This window comes from Coturnix japonica, unplaced genomic scaffold (genome assembly GCF_054131305.1).
Source record: "Coturnix japonica strain WE unplaced genomic scaffold, WE-NBRP24 Scf070, whole genome shotgun sequence".
NCBI lineage: Eukaryota > Metazoa > Chordata > Aves > Galliformes > Phasianidae > Coturnix > Coturnix japonica.
The window spans coordinates 207,613-221,353 of NW_028188973.1; the positions used below are offsets into that span (position 1 = coordinate 207,613).

Consider the following 13,741-nt stretch of genomic DNA (forward strand, 5'->3'; position numbering starts at 1 on the left):
ATCTGGAATCAGGTATGGCAATAATTTCACTTTTATTAAAAGGAATGCTCATTGCATAGATACACGCATGAAGTAGGTACATTTACATTTAGGCAGAGTCTGCATCTGAATTTCTGTTCCATGTTCTAGTTCAGACACTTGTTTACAATTCTCAGTAAGAGTAAGAAGTACTAGAAAGAGGATGTTTTTCCACTTGAGATACATGCAGCAAAAGATTGTAGGGTTCGTAAAATGAAATGAGAGCCAAAGCACCCATGATTGTTTGGCGTTTTCCCCCCGTTTCCCTTGTTGAGGCTTTCAGTTGTCCATTAGTACTACTGCTACTAAATAAGATCTCAGTGCTTTTTTCTGGTTCTCTTAAAACTCAGAGGATTTAATTTTTTTCTTGCTTTACATTGTGATGAACTGGAGACCTTAGTTTTCACAGGAAACTCTGAGTTCCACAACAACCTAAGCCTTGGAAATGTTGTTCAGCGTGTTCCTGGATCCGTTATGTCCTCTGGTTCTTTTATGACTAAGAGGCTCAGCTTTAAATTAGCAAACACTGCACAGTGTGCAGTGGGAATTAGCTTTGGGAATGAGTTAAGTAGAAAGTGGTGTATAGTATTTCACTTCATTTTATACTGCACATTTTACTCTTAGAAGCAATGGCTTTGTTCCTTTTTTACTTCCTAACATAGTTTCAAAAAGTGATGCCCAACAAATCATCCCACAGATGTCAGAAGTTACTTTTTGTTTTATAAAGATGTAAGAGTGTAAAATGTAGATAGAAGTCCATGGCGACTTACTCTATGATGGTTAAAAGTTAGTAGGTTGTACTACTAGCCTTGTTGTGAAAATGGGTCTCCTAAGTCTTTCTTGTAAGACACTGACAGCTGAGTTAGAACAAAGCGTTTCTAACCATAACAGACTCTCTTGGCCCAAGGACAGCTTGAATCCAACCAGAAATGACCATCCAATAGGTCACTCCTTGCTTTATCACTCATATGTCAGAATTTTTTTCCTAATCTAGAAAGGAAATCCGTAATTGTTCTGTACATTACTATAGTCAAATTAGAGAATTGACAGTGGAATTCCAGCAGTTAAGCTGTGGCAGACTTCCTATCACAGATCATTTGAAAGATCAAACAAACATAATTAAACATAACTGTTCTGAGATTAAAGCTGAATTAACAGTTGAAAATTACTTTGATAACAGCACTTTAGTTTTGGTCTGCAGTACTGAAGAGTTTGTGTAGATCTTGTTTGAGATAATGACATTGCATCCATCCAGTGCAAATGCAACATCTGCTTGTTTACAGCTTGCAGAAAAAATTGGAGAGTATGAAGACAACAGATGCACATCTCGACAAGGTAATTACAACAAGCACTGCTTCAGTCTCGCTGTTAGAAGATAGTTCAGGATAACTGCAACCATGGCATACTAATCATCTTATTTTTTCAGAAGGTTTCAGGTAGAGAATAGTATGTTTAAGATCTCTGGAATATTACACTGAATGCCATGTACTTTGATACAGATAGATAGTAAATGTATATACTGAGTTCTGCTTTCAAATATGGTTTAAGAGTTCTGTTTTTGGAAGCAGTGTTCTTGTACATTACTACAACAGACAAGTAATACTATTCTTTTCAATATTTGTCCTTATTGAGCAATTGAGATTTGAGAATTGAGCCCTATACTTACACCTGATATTTATCCCGTAGGTCGAAATGATGTCAGTGTTTGTAGATATTGGGGAGTTGCTGTTCACAACTTTGCATTAATTAAGGTGTTAGAGAGACACATTCTGTGAGTGCTTCCCTTCGTTTTTACACAGAAAATCAACAGATCAACCTGTAACAGTGAATTAGGTTTTCCTATAAATTTGATATAAATCCTATAATCACACGTGTGCTAGAAGGTTAGGAATGTGAAATGCTTTGTTTTTCCAGATATGTAACCCAGCTTTTATTTATGTCAGGGTAGAATCTTCTCTCTTGCTCTGTGCAATAAAACAATCCTTGCATATTACAGTTTAAATTGCATTTTTATCTTGGTGATTGTGTTTTATTTAGAGAGAAAATACAGTATTTTGTCTGTTTTGTGGTTTTGATTTTTAATAAATAATTGAAGGGGAAAGGGTCTGGTCTGTCACTCCTTTAGAGTATAAGCAGTTGTGTGCTAAATGCTGCTTTTAAGCATCTATCTTGTCTGTCTTGTGTGTCTTTCCATTTACAGGACATAGTGACAGTAACACTTGAAGTCCTAGGAAATATTAAGGAAGAAAACGTTAATCTCTTTATACAGGTAAATATGAATACATCGCAGTCAAGTGCGAAATCACTGTGTCCTTTTGTAGAAAATCATCTTACGCTGTTCTGTTTGTGAAAACATTTTTCCTCTTTGTAGAATCTTGTGTGGGAAAAGAATGTGAAAGATAGGACTGGATGTACCATGGATGTCATAAGACTGAAGGTTTGCCTGAAACTTCCAACCTCTTTGTTTTGTGCTTTCCCTCTTTTTAAATGGAAAGAAACTGCAGTGTATTGTCAGCCACATACAGGTCAAAGAGCAGACAAAAGAGAGAACATCAGTTTGTCATTGATCCATGTAGAGACACTTAAATACCTGCTGGCCAATGAGACCACTCAAGGTAGCTGACAGAGAAGCAAACCACAGTACTACTTGCTGTGTAGTGAAAGGGGAGACTTGCAGTCCCAAACATGAGTGGGACAGGATGAATGATCAGGACATAAGTGAAAGGAGGTGATGTTGTTTTCCCCTCCTTTACTCTGAAAGGTCTCATCCGGATATTTCACCTAGATGGCTCCTTAGCTAGGGATGTAGTTACAGGTTTCTGTCCACGATTACAGTTATTGGCATAATAAACAGAAGTTTAATTGAGTGTAACAATGCAGCACAATGCTAGTTATGGTCCACCTAAAATTTTTTGATTACATCAGGCTGCAGTTTTAAAGATGTGATTTACACATAAGTGTATTCATCCCCGTGTACGATTCATTGCATAGTTCTGAGGTGAACGTTGGTGATGCTTGAGGATATACTTTCATTTTCCTTAAACCACAAAGCTAAGTAAATGATAAAAAAGTCGATTGTATGATTAGACAAGGTCTAAGGAAAACAATCAAATGTGCTGTGATTTGTTTCCTGAGAACATATGTGTGTCACAGGCAGCAAGGTAATTATTTCTACTTCACTGGAAGAAAGGTTTGTTTCTTGACAAGTAGAACAACAGCAGCATAAAGCCGGCAGTGCTGATGCACTTCAAGCTGTCTGTTGTACTCATTAGCTGTACTGCTGATTAGAAGTATGCTTCTGTTGTACTGAGCTTTGGGATCAAAGTAATATTTACATTCTATTTTAGACAGTTTTCTAGTGATGAAAACTCTTTTAGTGCAACGTTTGGCATGTGAGTTAATGGACTTAGTTTTGAAAGTATTCCGTTGTTAATTCCATTGCTAGTCATTTCACCACACAGATATTTGTTCTTTCTCTGCTATTGAGAGATTCTGTTTCAAGACAGTGTAAGTGTTAAGCATGAGAACTCAGTGGGAACAGACTCAGCATTTTTGCCTATTTTACATCACCTTGGACAGGTGATGAGGCTTTCATAGAGACATATATCATACATACAATCAAAGTGGCATGGTAGGAGATGACATTGAAATTTGCACAAATATTCCAGGTTACCGTCCAAATGAGAAGCTGAAGGCAGAGTATAGCAAAGTATAATTATTAATTGTAAGAATGGTTGTTACAAGAGATGACTCTGTTGCATTGTTATTTTGATCAACCTCTGCATATTTGTCAGAGGTTTTTCCCTGCTCTGTGTACTTGTAAAGTTGTTTTGTTTTTTTTTCTCCATAAGTATTTTGTTTTTAAAGGTTTGTTTATATACTCTAAGAGTTATTTTTCTGGTAAGGGACTCGTATCTATTCAAGGCAAATCTCATCAAGAGATAGTCCAAGGTGTCCATGAGCTGTATGATCTGGAAGAGACTGCAATAGAATGGAAAGAAGATGAAAAAAGAACCAATAGGTTCATTCCCAGGGTGAGAGAGTGAGGCAGACTACTACATACTGTATCGGATTAACAGATGATGTAGTTGCCTGGAAGTAGAATAAAATGTCAGGTAACAGAGGCATCTAAGTAAAGTGTACTGAAAGAACAGACCTACAGAACAGTGAGGATTGGTAAGTGCAGAAATAGTTTTTCATTTCTAGCTTTTTCATTGATAGTTGGCCATAAAAACAGTTCCTTACAACGTAGTAACTTAAGCAGTATGAATGAAAATCATACATTGTGTAAAATGATTTTGGCATAGTTTAAATGCAAATTAATTTGAGCGTTTATTAAACATGCTCAATCCAGTTGTTTTAATTATTGTCTAGCACTTGACAGAGGAGAAGCCAGAAGGCCTTGTCAACGAAGCATCTCGGTATGGATATCAAAACCACTTTTTTAATCATTGTCAGTGACTGCACTGTGCGGAAGATCATTCAAAATTGATTCTTTTTCTTTTCTAAGGTTTTCCCCTCCCTTGCTTTTAAACAAAGGTAGAAAACAAAAATTACTCTGTACTTCATTTGATCATTCTGCTTAGATATGAATTTTCTAATAAGTAGGTTGATCTGAAAATAATGCCTCCTCTTTTTTTCCATGGAAACTACAACAGATAGAGTACAAATAACAGGTTGAAAGAAGCTCAACTTTCAGCTACAAAAACAGTTTTCAGTATAGTCTCCTCACCATTAGCTATACATTTTTGCTAGCAGTGAAAAAGCCTCAGCATGCTGTGCTTGTAAACATTTCAGTGGCCATGGCTTGTCTTTCATGTCACTGTCTGCTGCTACTTTTGTCTACTGAAATGCACAAGCCACAAGTAACCTCAAGAAGCTAATACTGTAGTCATTCCATGATGTTTTAGTTGGCTGATGGTTTGGTTAATGTTTGCCTTCCTGTACTAACAATCTAGTAATTTTACAGTGCTATGAGAGACATACTGCTTCTGCCTTACAAAAAACTGCTTGTTCAAGGTGTTCCTTTTTTCTTTTTCCAAATGCATAGGCAGGTTGCATTAGCTGATCTTGTAATCGTCAATAAAACGGATTTGGTGTCAAGGGAAGAATTGAATAAAGTCAGAACAACTGTCAGGTATGAAATTTCTGGTATAACCGTGACATTGTACATGCTCAAATGTTATTAGAAATTAGATCTCACGATTGTTCCAACAGATCGTGTAGTGAAAAAGAGCAGTGAGAAAGCAGTGAAAAAGAGTCTGCCCCTTTCTGGAGATGTTTCCAGTGCATTTCTGTGCTTCCACAGTCTTATCAGCTTGCCTAAGTAAGATTTGATGTTACCTGCTCAGAAGTGTAGAATTATAGAATAGAATCAAAGAATGCTCTTAAGTTGGAAGGAACCTTCAAGGACCATTGACTCCAACCTCTGGCTCTACTCAGGACCACCCAAAATTCCAATTCTATGTCTGAGAGCTTTCTCCAAATGTTCCTTGAACTCTGGCTGCTTGGGGCTGTTCCATGTCTACGGCCCTCTGGTGAAGAACCTTTTCCTAATACCCAACCTGACCCTCTTCTGGTGCAACTCCACACCGTTTCCTTGGCTAAATTAGGCCTAAAAAATGCCTTATAATAGACTTTGTCTTAAGTGCTCACATTCTTATACTATTGGGCAGCTGTTGCCATTTGTCTGAGTTAACTACAGGGGGCAGTGTCTGGTAGTCCATACATGTTTATTAGCAAATATAAAGGGGTATGGAAGATATCTGAATAATTGTCATGGATGTAAAAGAACAAACGGGCTGAATCAAAGCAGTGTTCAAAGATGTGTTCCATCTTTCTCAGTACCCTGGCAGACAAAATGGAATATTGAGAAATACTTTGCAACGTTATTTGTGGTTCAGACTCTTGAGAATTCTTAACCTTGCAGTTTGTACTGGGAGAAGAAAAATGCTATGTTCAGTAGTAGTATTTTATTGTCAGAAGTTGTGAATTTTGACCTTGGTTCGGCTATAAAATGTCACAAAAGCAAACTTTTTCTTGATGCCTCTTGGACTGTAAAACATTGAGTAACAGTGTGAGAGATGTCGTTATGTTTCTTGTATTGCTCTACATTGTTAAATTGTTCAATGGATATATTACAGTTGCGTTTGCACCTCATTTTGCTTTTTTCTATTTGTTTTAGGTCAATAAGTGGACTTGTCGAAATTTTGGAGACACAAAGGTCGAGGTATTAGATTAACCTGTATTCCAACAAGTACCAAATCCTGTCCCACTGACATTATTTTTACAAAGCTTTCATTATGATCTGTTGGCTGTGCACATGCATACCTACCTGTACTGTGTTTTAATGTGTGCTTGTGTTCGAAGAGGTACAGAAAGATTGTTCCCATCAGAGAATTAGATAACACTTAGGCATCCAATACAAATCACATCTTTCAGAAAACAGATTCTTGTGTGGTTTTTTTTTTGTTTGTTTGTTTGTTTAGTATTAATTTATTTTTAAACTGTATTCACTAAAAATCTCTTTTTATGCTCCCATATTACTGTACAGCTGAAAGCTGCTTTACTCCACGGTAGATAGCACTGACTGCTGACATCTGAAAATAGGGCTAGCTTCTGGTGCTTTGCATTGGAATAAGAGATCAGGAAAAAAAACCAACAAACATGAACAATTATTTATATGTTTAAAAATGAGTAATCAAAGCTTCAGTACACATAATTCTTACATGCAGTGAAAATACAAAGCTTTCTTTCTCTCCCTATCTGTGCAGAGTTGATCTTTCCAATGTGCTGGACCTGCATGCTTTAGACAGTCTATCTGGAATCAGGTATGGCAATAATTTCACTTTTATTAAAAGGAATGCTCATTGCATAGATACACGCATGAAGTAGGTACATTTACATTTAGGCAGAGTCTGCATCTGAATTTCTGTTCCATGTTCTAGTTCAGACACTTGTTTACAATTCTCAGTAAGAGTAAGAAGTACTAGAAAGAGGATGTTTTTCCACTTGAGATACATGCAGCAAAAGATTGTAGGGTTCGTAAAATGAAATGAGAGCCAAAGCACCCATGATTGTTTGGCGTTTTCCCCCCGTTTCCCTTGTTGAGGCTTTCAGTTGTCCATTAGTACTACTGCTACTAAATAAGATCTCAGTGCTTTTTTCTGGTTCTCTTAAAACTCAGAGGATTTAATTTTTTTCTTGCTTTACATTGTGATGAACTGGAGACCTTAGTTGTCTCAGGAAACTCTGAGTTCCACAACAACCTAAGCCTTGGAAATGTTGTTCAGCGTGTTCCTGGATCCGTTATGTCCTCTGGTTCTTTTATGACTAAGAGGCTCAGCTTTAAATTAGCAAACACTGCACAGTGTGCAGTGGGAATTAGCTTTGGGAATGAGTTAAGTAGAAAGTGGTGTATAGTATTTCACTTCATTTTATACTGCACATTTTACTCTTAGAAGCAATGGCTTTGTTCCTTTTTTACTTCCTAACATAGTTTCAAAAAGTGATGCCCAACAAATCATCCCACAGGTGTCAGAAGTTACTTTTTGTTTTATAAAGATGTAAGAGTGTAAAATGTAGATAGAAGTCCATGGCGACTTACTCTATGATGGTTAAAAGTTAGTAGGAGGGTCGTACTATTAGCCTTGTTGTGAAAATGGGTCTCCTAAGTCTTTCTTGTAAGACACTGACAGCTGAGTTAGAACAAAGCGTTTCTAACCATAACAGACTCTCTTGGCCCAAGGACAGCTTGAATCCAACCAGAAATGACCATCCAATAGGTCACTCCTTGCTTTATCACTCATATGTCAGAATTTTTTTCCTAATCTAGAAAGGAAATCCGTAATTGTTCTGTACATTACTATAGTCAAATTAGAGAATTGACAGTGGAATTCCAGCAGTTAAGCTGTGGCAGACTTCCTATCACAGATCATTTGAAAGATCAAACAAACATAATTAAACATAACTATTCTGAGATTAAAGCTGAATTAACAGTTGAAAATTACTTTGATAACAGCACTTTAGTTTTGGTCTGCAGTACTGAAGAGTTTGTGTAGATCTTGTTTGAGATAATGACACTGCATCCATCCAGTGCAAATGCAACATCTGCTTGTTTACAGCTTGCAGAAAAAATTGGAGAGTATGAAGACAACAGATGCACATCTCGACAAGGTAATTACAACAAGGACTGCTTCAGTCTCGCTGTTAGAAGATAGTTCAGGATAACTGCAACCATGGCATACTAATCATCTTATTTTTTCAGAAGGTTTCAGGTAGAGAATAGTATGTTTAAGATCTCTGGAATATTACACTGAATGCCATGTACTTTGATAGAGATAGATAGTAAATGTATATACTGAGTTCTGCTTTCAAATATGGTTTAAGAGTTCTGTTTTTGGAAACAGTGTTCTTGTACATTACTACAACAGACAAGTAATACTATTCTTTCCAATATTTGTCCTTATTGAGCAATTGAGATTTGAGAATTGAGCCCTATACTTACACCTGATATTTATCCCGTAGGTCGAAATGATGTCAGTGTTTGTAGATATTGGGGAGTTGCTGTTCACAACTTTGCATTAATTAAGGTGTTAGAGAGACACATTCTGTGAGTGCTTCCCTTTGTTTTTACACAGAAAATCAACAGATCAACCTGTAACAGTGAATTAGGTTTTCCTATAAATTTGATATAATACCTACAATCGCATGTGTGCTAGAAGGTTAGGAATGTGAAATGCTTTGTTTTTCCAGATATGTAACCCAGCTTTTATTTATGTCAGGGTAGAATCTTCTCTCTTGCTCTGTGCAATAAAACAATCCTTGCATATTACAGTTTAAATTGCATTTTTATCTTGGTGATTGTGTTTTATTTAGAGAGAAAATACAGTATTTTGTCTGTTTTGTGGTTTTGATTTTTAATAAATAATTGAAGGGGAAAGGGTCTGGCCTGTCACTCCTTTAGAGTATAAGCAGTTGTGTGCTAAATGCTGCTTTTAAGCATCTATCTTGTCTGTCTTGTGTGTCTTTCCATTTACAGGACATAGTGACAGTAACACTTGAAGTCCTAGGAAATATTAAGGAAGAAAACGTTAATCTCTTTATACAGGTAAATATGAATACATCGCAGTCAAGTGCGAAATCACTGTGTCCTTTTGTAGAAAATCATCTTACGCTGTTCTGTTTGTGAAAACATTTTTCCTCTTTGTAGAATCTTGTGTGGGAAAAGAATGTGAAAGATAGGACTGGATGTACCATGGATGTCATAAGACTGAAGGTTTGCCTGAAACTTCCAACCTCTTTGTTTTGTGCTTTCCCTCTTTTTAAATGGAAAGAAACTGCAGTGTATTGTCAGCCACATACAGGTCAAAGAGCAGACAAAAGAGAGAACATCAGTTTGTCATTGATCCATGTAGAGACACTTAAATACCTGCTGGCCAATGAGACCACTCAAGGTAGCTGACAGAGAAGCAAACCACAGTACTACTTGCTGTGTAGTGAAAGGGGAGACTTGCAGTCCCAAACATGAGTGGGACAGGATGAATGATCAGGACATAAGTGAAAGGAGGTGATGTTGTTTTCCCCTCCTTTGCTCTGAAAGGTCTCATCCGGATATTTCACCTAGATGGCTCCTTAGCTAGGGATGTAGTTACAGGTTTCTGTCCACGATTACAGTTATTGGCATAATAAACAGAAGTTTAATCGAGTGTAACAATGCAGCACAATGCTAGTTATGGTCCACCTAAAATTTTTTTATTACATCAGGCTGCAGTTTTAAAGATGTGATTTACACATAAGTGTATTCATCCCCGTGTACGATTCATTGCATAGTTCTGAGGTGAACGTTGGTGATGCTTGAGGATATACTTTCATTTTCCTTAAACCACAAAGCTAAGTAAATGATAAAAAAGTCGATTGTATGATTAGACAAGGTCTAAGGAAAACAATCAAATGTGCTGTGATTTGTTTCCTGAGAACATATGTGTGTCACAGGCAGCAAGGTAATTATTTCTACTTCACTGGAAGAAAGGTTTGTTTCTTGACAAGTAGAACAACAGCAGCATAAAGCCGGCAGTGCTGATGCACTTCAAGCTGTCTGTTGTACTCATTAGCTGTACTGCTGATTAGAAGTATGCTTCTGTTGTACTGAGCTTTGGGATCAAAGTAATATTTACATTCTATTTTAGACAGTTTTCTAGTGATGAAAACTCTTTTAGTGCAACGTTTGGCATGTGAGTTAATGGACTTAGTTTTGAAAGTATTCCGTTGTTAATTCCATTGCTAGTCATTTCACCACACAGATATTTGTTCTTTCTCTGCTATTGAGAGATTCTGTTTCAAGACAGTGTAAGCGTTAAGCATGAGAACTCAGTGGGAACAGACTCAGCATTTTTGCCTATTTTACATCACCTTGGACAGGTGATGAGGCTTTCATAGAGACATATATCATACATACAATCAAAGTGGCATGGTAGGAGATGACATTGAAATTTGCACAAATATTCCAGGTAACCGTCCAAATGAGAAGCTGAAGGCAGAGTATAGCAAAGTATAATTATTAATTGTAAGAATGGTTGTTACAAGAGATGACTCTGTTGCATTGTTATTTTGATCAACCTCTGCATATTTGTCAGAGGTTTTTCCCTGCTCTGTGTACTTGTAAAGTTGTTTTGTTTTTCTTTTTTTCTCCATAAGTATTTTGTTTTTAAAGGTTTGTTTATATACTCTAACAGTTATTTTTCTGGTAAGGGACTGGTATCTATTCAAGGCAAATCTCATCAAGAGATAGTCCAAGGTGTCCATGAGCTGTATGATCTGGAAGAGACTGCAATAGAATGGAAAGAAGATGAAAAAAGAACCAATAGGTTCATTCCCAGGGTGAGAGAGTGAGGCAGACTACTACATACTGTATCGGATTAACAGATGATGTAGTTGCCTGGAAGTAGAATAAAATGTCAGGTAACAGAGGCATCTAAGTAAAGTGTACTGAAAGAACAGACCTACAGAACAGTGAGGATTGGTAAGTGCAGAAATAGTTTTTCATTTCTAGCTTTTTCATTGATAGTTGGCCATAAAAATAGTTCCTTACAATGTAGTCACTTAAGCGGTATGAATGAAAATCATACATTGTGTAAAATGATTTTGGCATAGTTTAAATGCAAATTAATTTGAGCATTTTTTAAACATGCTTAATCCATCTGTTTTAATTATTGTCTAGCACTTGAGACAGGAGAAGCCAGAAGGCCTTGTCAATGAAGCATCTCGGTATGGATATCAAAACCACTTTTTTAATCATAGTCAGTGACTGCACTGTGCGGAAGATCATTCAAAATTGATTCTTTTTCTTTTCTAAGGTTTTCCCCTCCCTTGCTTTTAAACAAAGGTAGAAAACAAAACTTACTCTGTACTTCATTTGATCATTCTGCTTAGATATGAATTTTCTAATAAGTAGGTTGATCTGAAAATAATGCCTCCTCTTTTTTTCCATGGAAACTACAACAGATGGAGTACAAATAACAGGTTGAAAGAAGCTCAACTTTCAGCTACAAAAACAGTTTTCAGTATAGTCTCCTCACCATTAGCTATACATTTTTGCTAGCAGTGAAAAAGCCTCAGCATGCTGTGCTTGTAAACATTTCAGTGGCCATGGCTTGTCTTTCATGTCACTGGCTGCTGCTACTTATGTCTCCTGAAATGCACAAGCCACAAGTCACCTCAAGAAGCTAATACTGTAGTCATTCCATGATGTTTTAGTTGGCTGATGGTTTGGTTAATGTTTGCCTTCCTGTACTAACAATCTAGTAATTTTACAGCGCTATGAGAGACATACTGCTTCTGCCTTACAAAAAACTGCTTTTTTTTTCAAGGTGTTCCTTTTTTCTTTTTCCAAATGCATAGGCAGGTTGCATTAGCTGATCTTGTAATCATCAATAAAACGGATTTGGTGTCAAGGGAAGAATTGAATAAAGTCAGACCAACTGTCAGGTATGAAATTTCTGGTATAACCGTGACGTTGTACATGCTCAAATGTTATTAGAAATTAGATCTCATGATTGTTCCAACAGATCGTGTAGTGAAAAAGAGCAGTGAGAAAGCAGTGAAAAAGAGTCTGCCCCTTTCTGGAGATGTTTCCAGTGCATTTCTGTGCTTCCACAGTCTTATCAGCTTGCCTAAGTAAGATTTGATGTTACCTGCTCAGAAGTGTAGAATTATAGAATAGAATCAAAGAATGCTTTTAAGTTGGAAGGAACCTTCAAGGACCATTGACTCCAACCTCTGGCTCTACTCAGGACCACCCAAAATTCCAATTCTATGTCTGAGAGCTTTCTCCAAATGTTCCTTGAACTCTGGCTGCTTGGGGCTGTTCCATGTCTACCGCCCTCTGGTGAAGAACCTTTTCCTAATACCCAACCTGACCCTCTTCTGGTGCAACTCCACACCGTTTCCTTGGCTAAATTAGGCCTAACAAATGCCTTATAATAGACCTTTGTCTTAAGTGCTCACATTCTTATACTATTGGGCAGCTGTTGCCATTTGTCTGAGTTAACTACGGGGGGCAATGTCTGCTAGTCCATACATGTTTATTAGCAAATATAAAGGGGTATGGAAGATATCTGAATAATTGTCATGGATGTAAAAGAACAAATGGGCTGAATCAAAGCAGTGTTCAAAGGTGTGTTCCATCTTTCTCAGTACCCTGACAGACAAAATGGAATATTGAGAAATACTTTGCAACGTTATTTGTGGTTCAGACTCTTGAGAATTCTTAACCATGCAGCTTGTACTGGGAGAAGAAAAATGCTCTGTTCAGTAGTAATATTTTATTGTCAGAAGTTGTGAATTTTGACCTTGGTTCGGCTATAAAATGTCACAAAAGCAAACTTTTTCTTGATGCCTCTTGGACTGTAAAACATTGAGTAACAGTGTGAGAGATGTCGTTATGTTTCTTGTATTGCTCTACATTGTTAAATTGTTCAATGGATATATTACAGTTGCGTTTGCACCTCATTTTGCTTTTTTCTATTTGTTTTAGGTCAATAAATGGACTTGTCGAAATTTTGGAGACACAAAGGTTGAGGTATTAGATTAACCTGTATTCCAACAAGTACCAAATCCTGTCCCACTGACATTATTTTTACAAAGCTTTCATTATGATCTGTTGGCTGTGCACATGCATACCTACCTGTACTGTGTTTTAATGTGTGCTTGTGTTCGAAGAGGTACAGAAAGATTGTTCCCATCAGAGAATTAGATAACACTTAGGCATCCAATACAAATCACATCTTTCAGAAAACAGATTCTTGTGTGGTTTTTTTTTTGTTTGTTTGTTTGTTTAGTATTAATTTATTTTTAAACTGTATTCACTAAAATTCTCTTTTTATGCTCCCATATTACTGTACAGCTGAAAGCTGCTTTACTCCACGGTAGATAGCACTGACTGCTGACATCTGAAAATAGGGCTAGCTTCTGGTGCTTTGCATTGGAATAAGAGATCAGGAAAAAAAACCAACAAACATGAACAATTATTTATATGTTTAAAAATGAGTAATCAAAGCTTCAGTACACATAATTCTTACATGCAGTGAAAATACAAAGCTTTCTTTCTCTCCCTATCTGTGCAGAGTTGATCTTTCCAATGTGCTGGACCTGCATGCTTTAGACAGTCTATCTGGAATCAGGTATGGCAATAATTTCACTTTTATTAAAAGGAATGCTCATTGCA

At 36.9% G+C, this 13,741-nt stretch overlaps 1 long non-coding RNA gene across 1 annotated transcript; it reads left to right on the forward strand.

The window, feature by feature from the left end:
• The first annotated feature begins 2,194 nt into the window (after positions 1 to 2,194).
• On the forward strand, positions 2,195 to 6,836 carry LOC146751620 (uncharacterized). The gene is made up of 3 exons (XR_014941285.1): positions 2,195 to 5,155; positions 6,203 to 6,247; positions 6,792 to 6,836. It is a non-coding gene; the product is annotated as an uncharacterized LOC146751620 (long non-coding RNA).
• Positions 6,837 to 13,741: the final 6,905 nt, after the last annotated feature.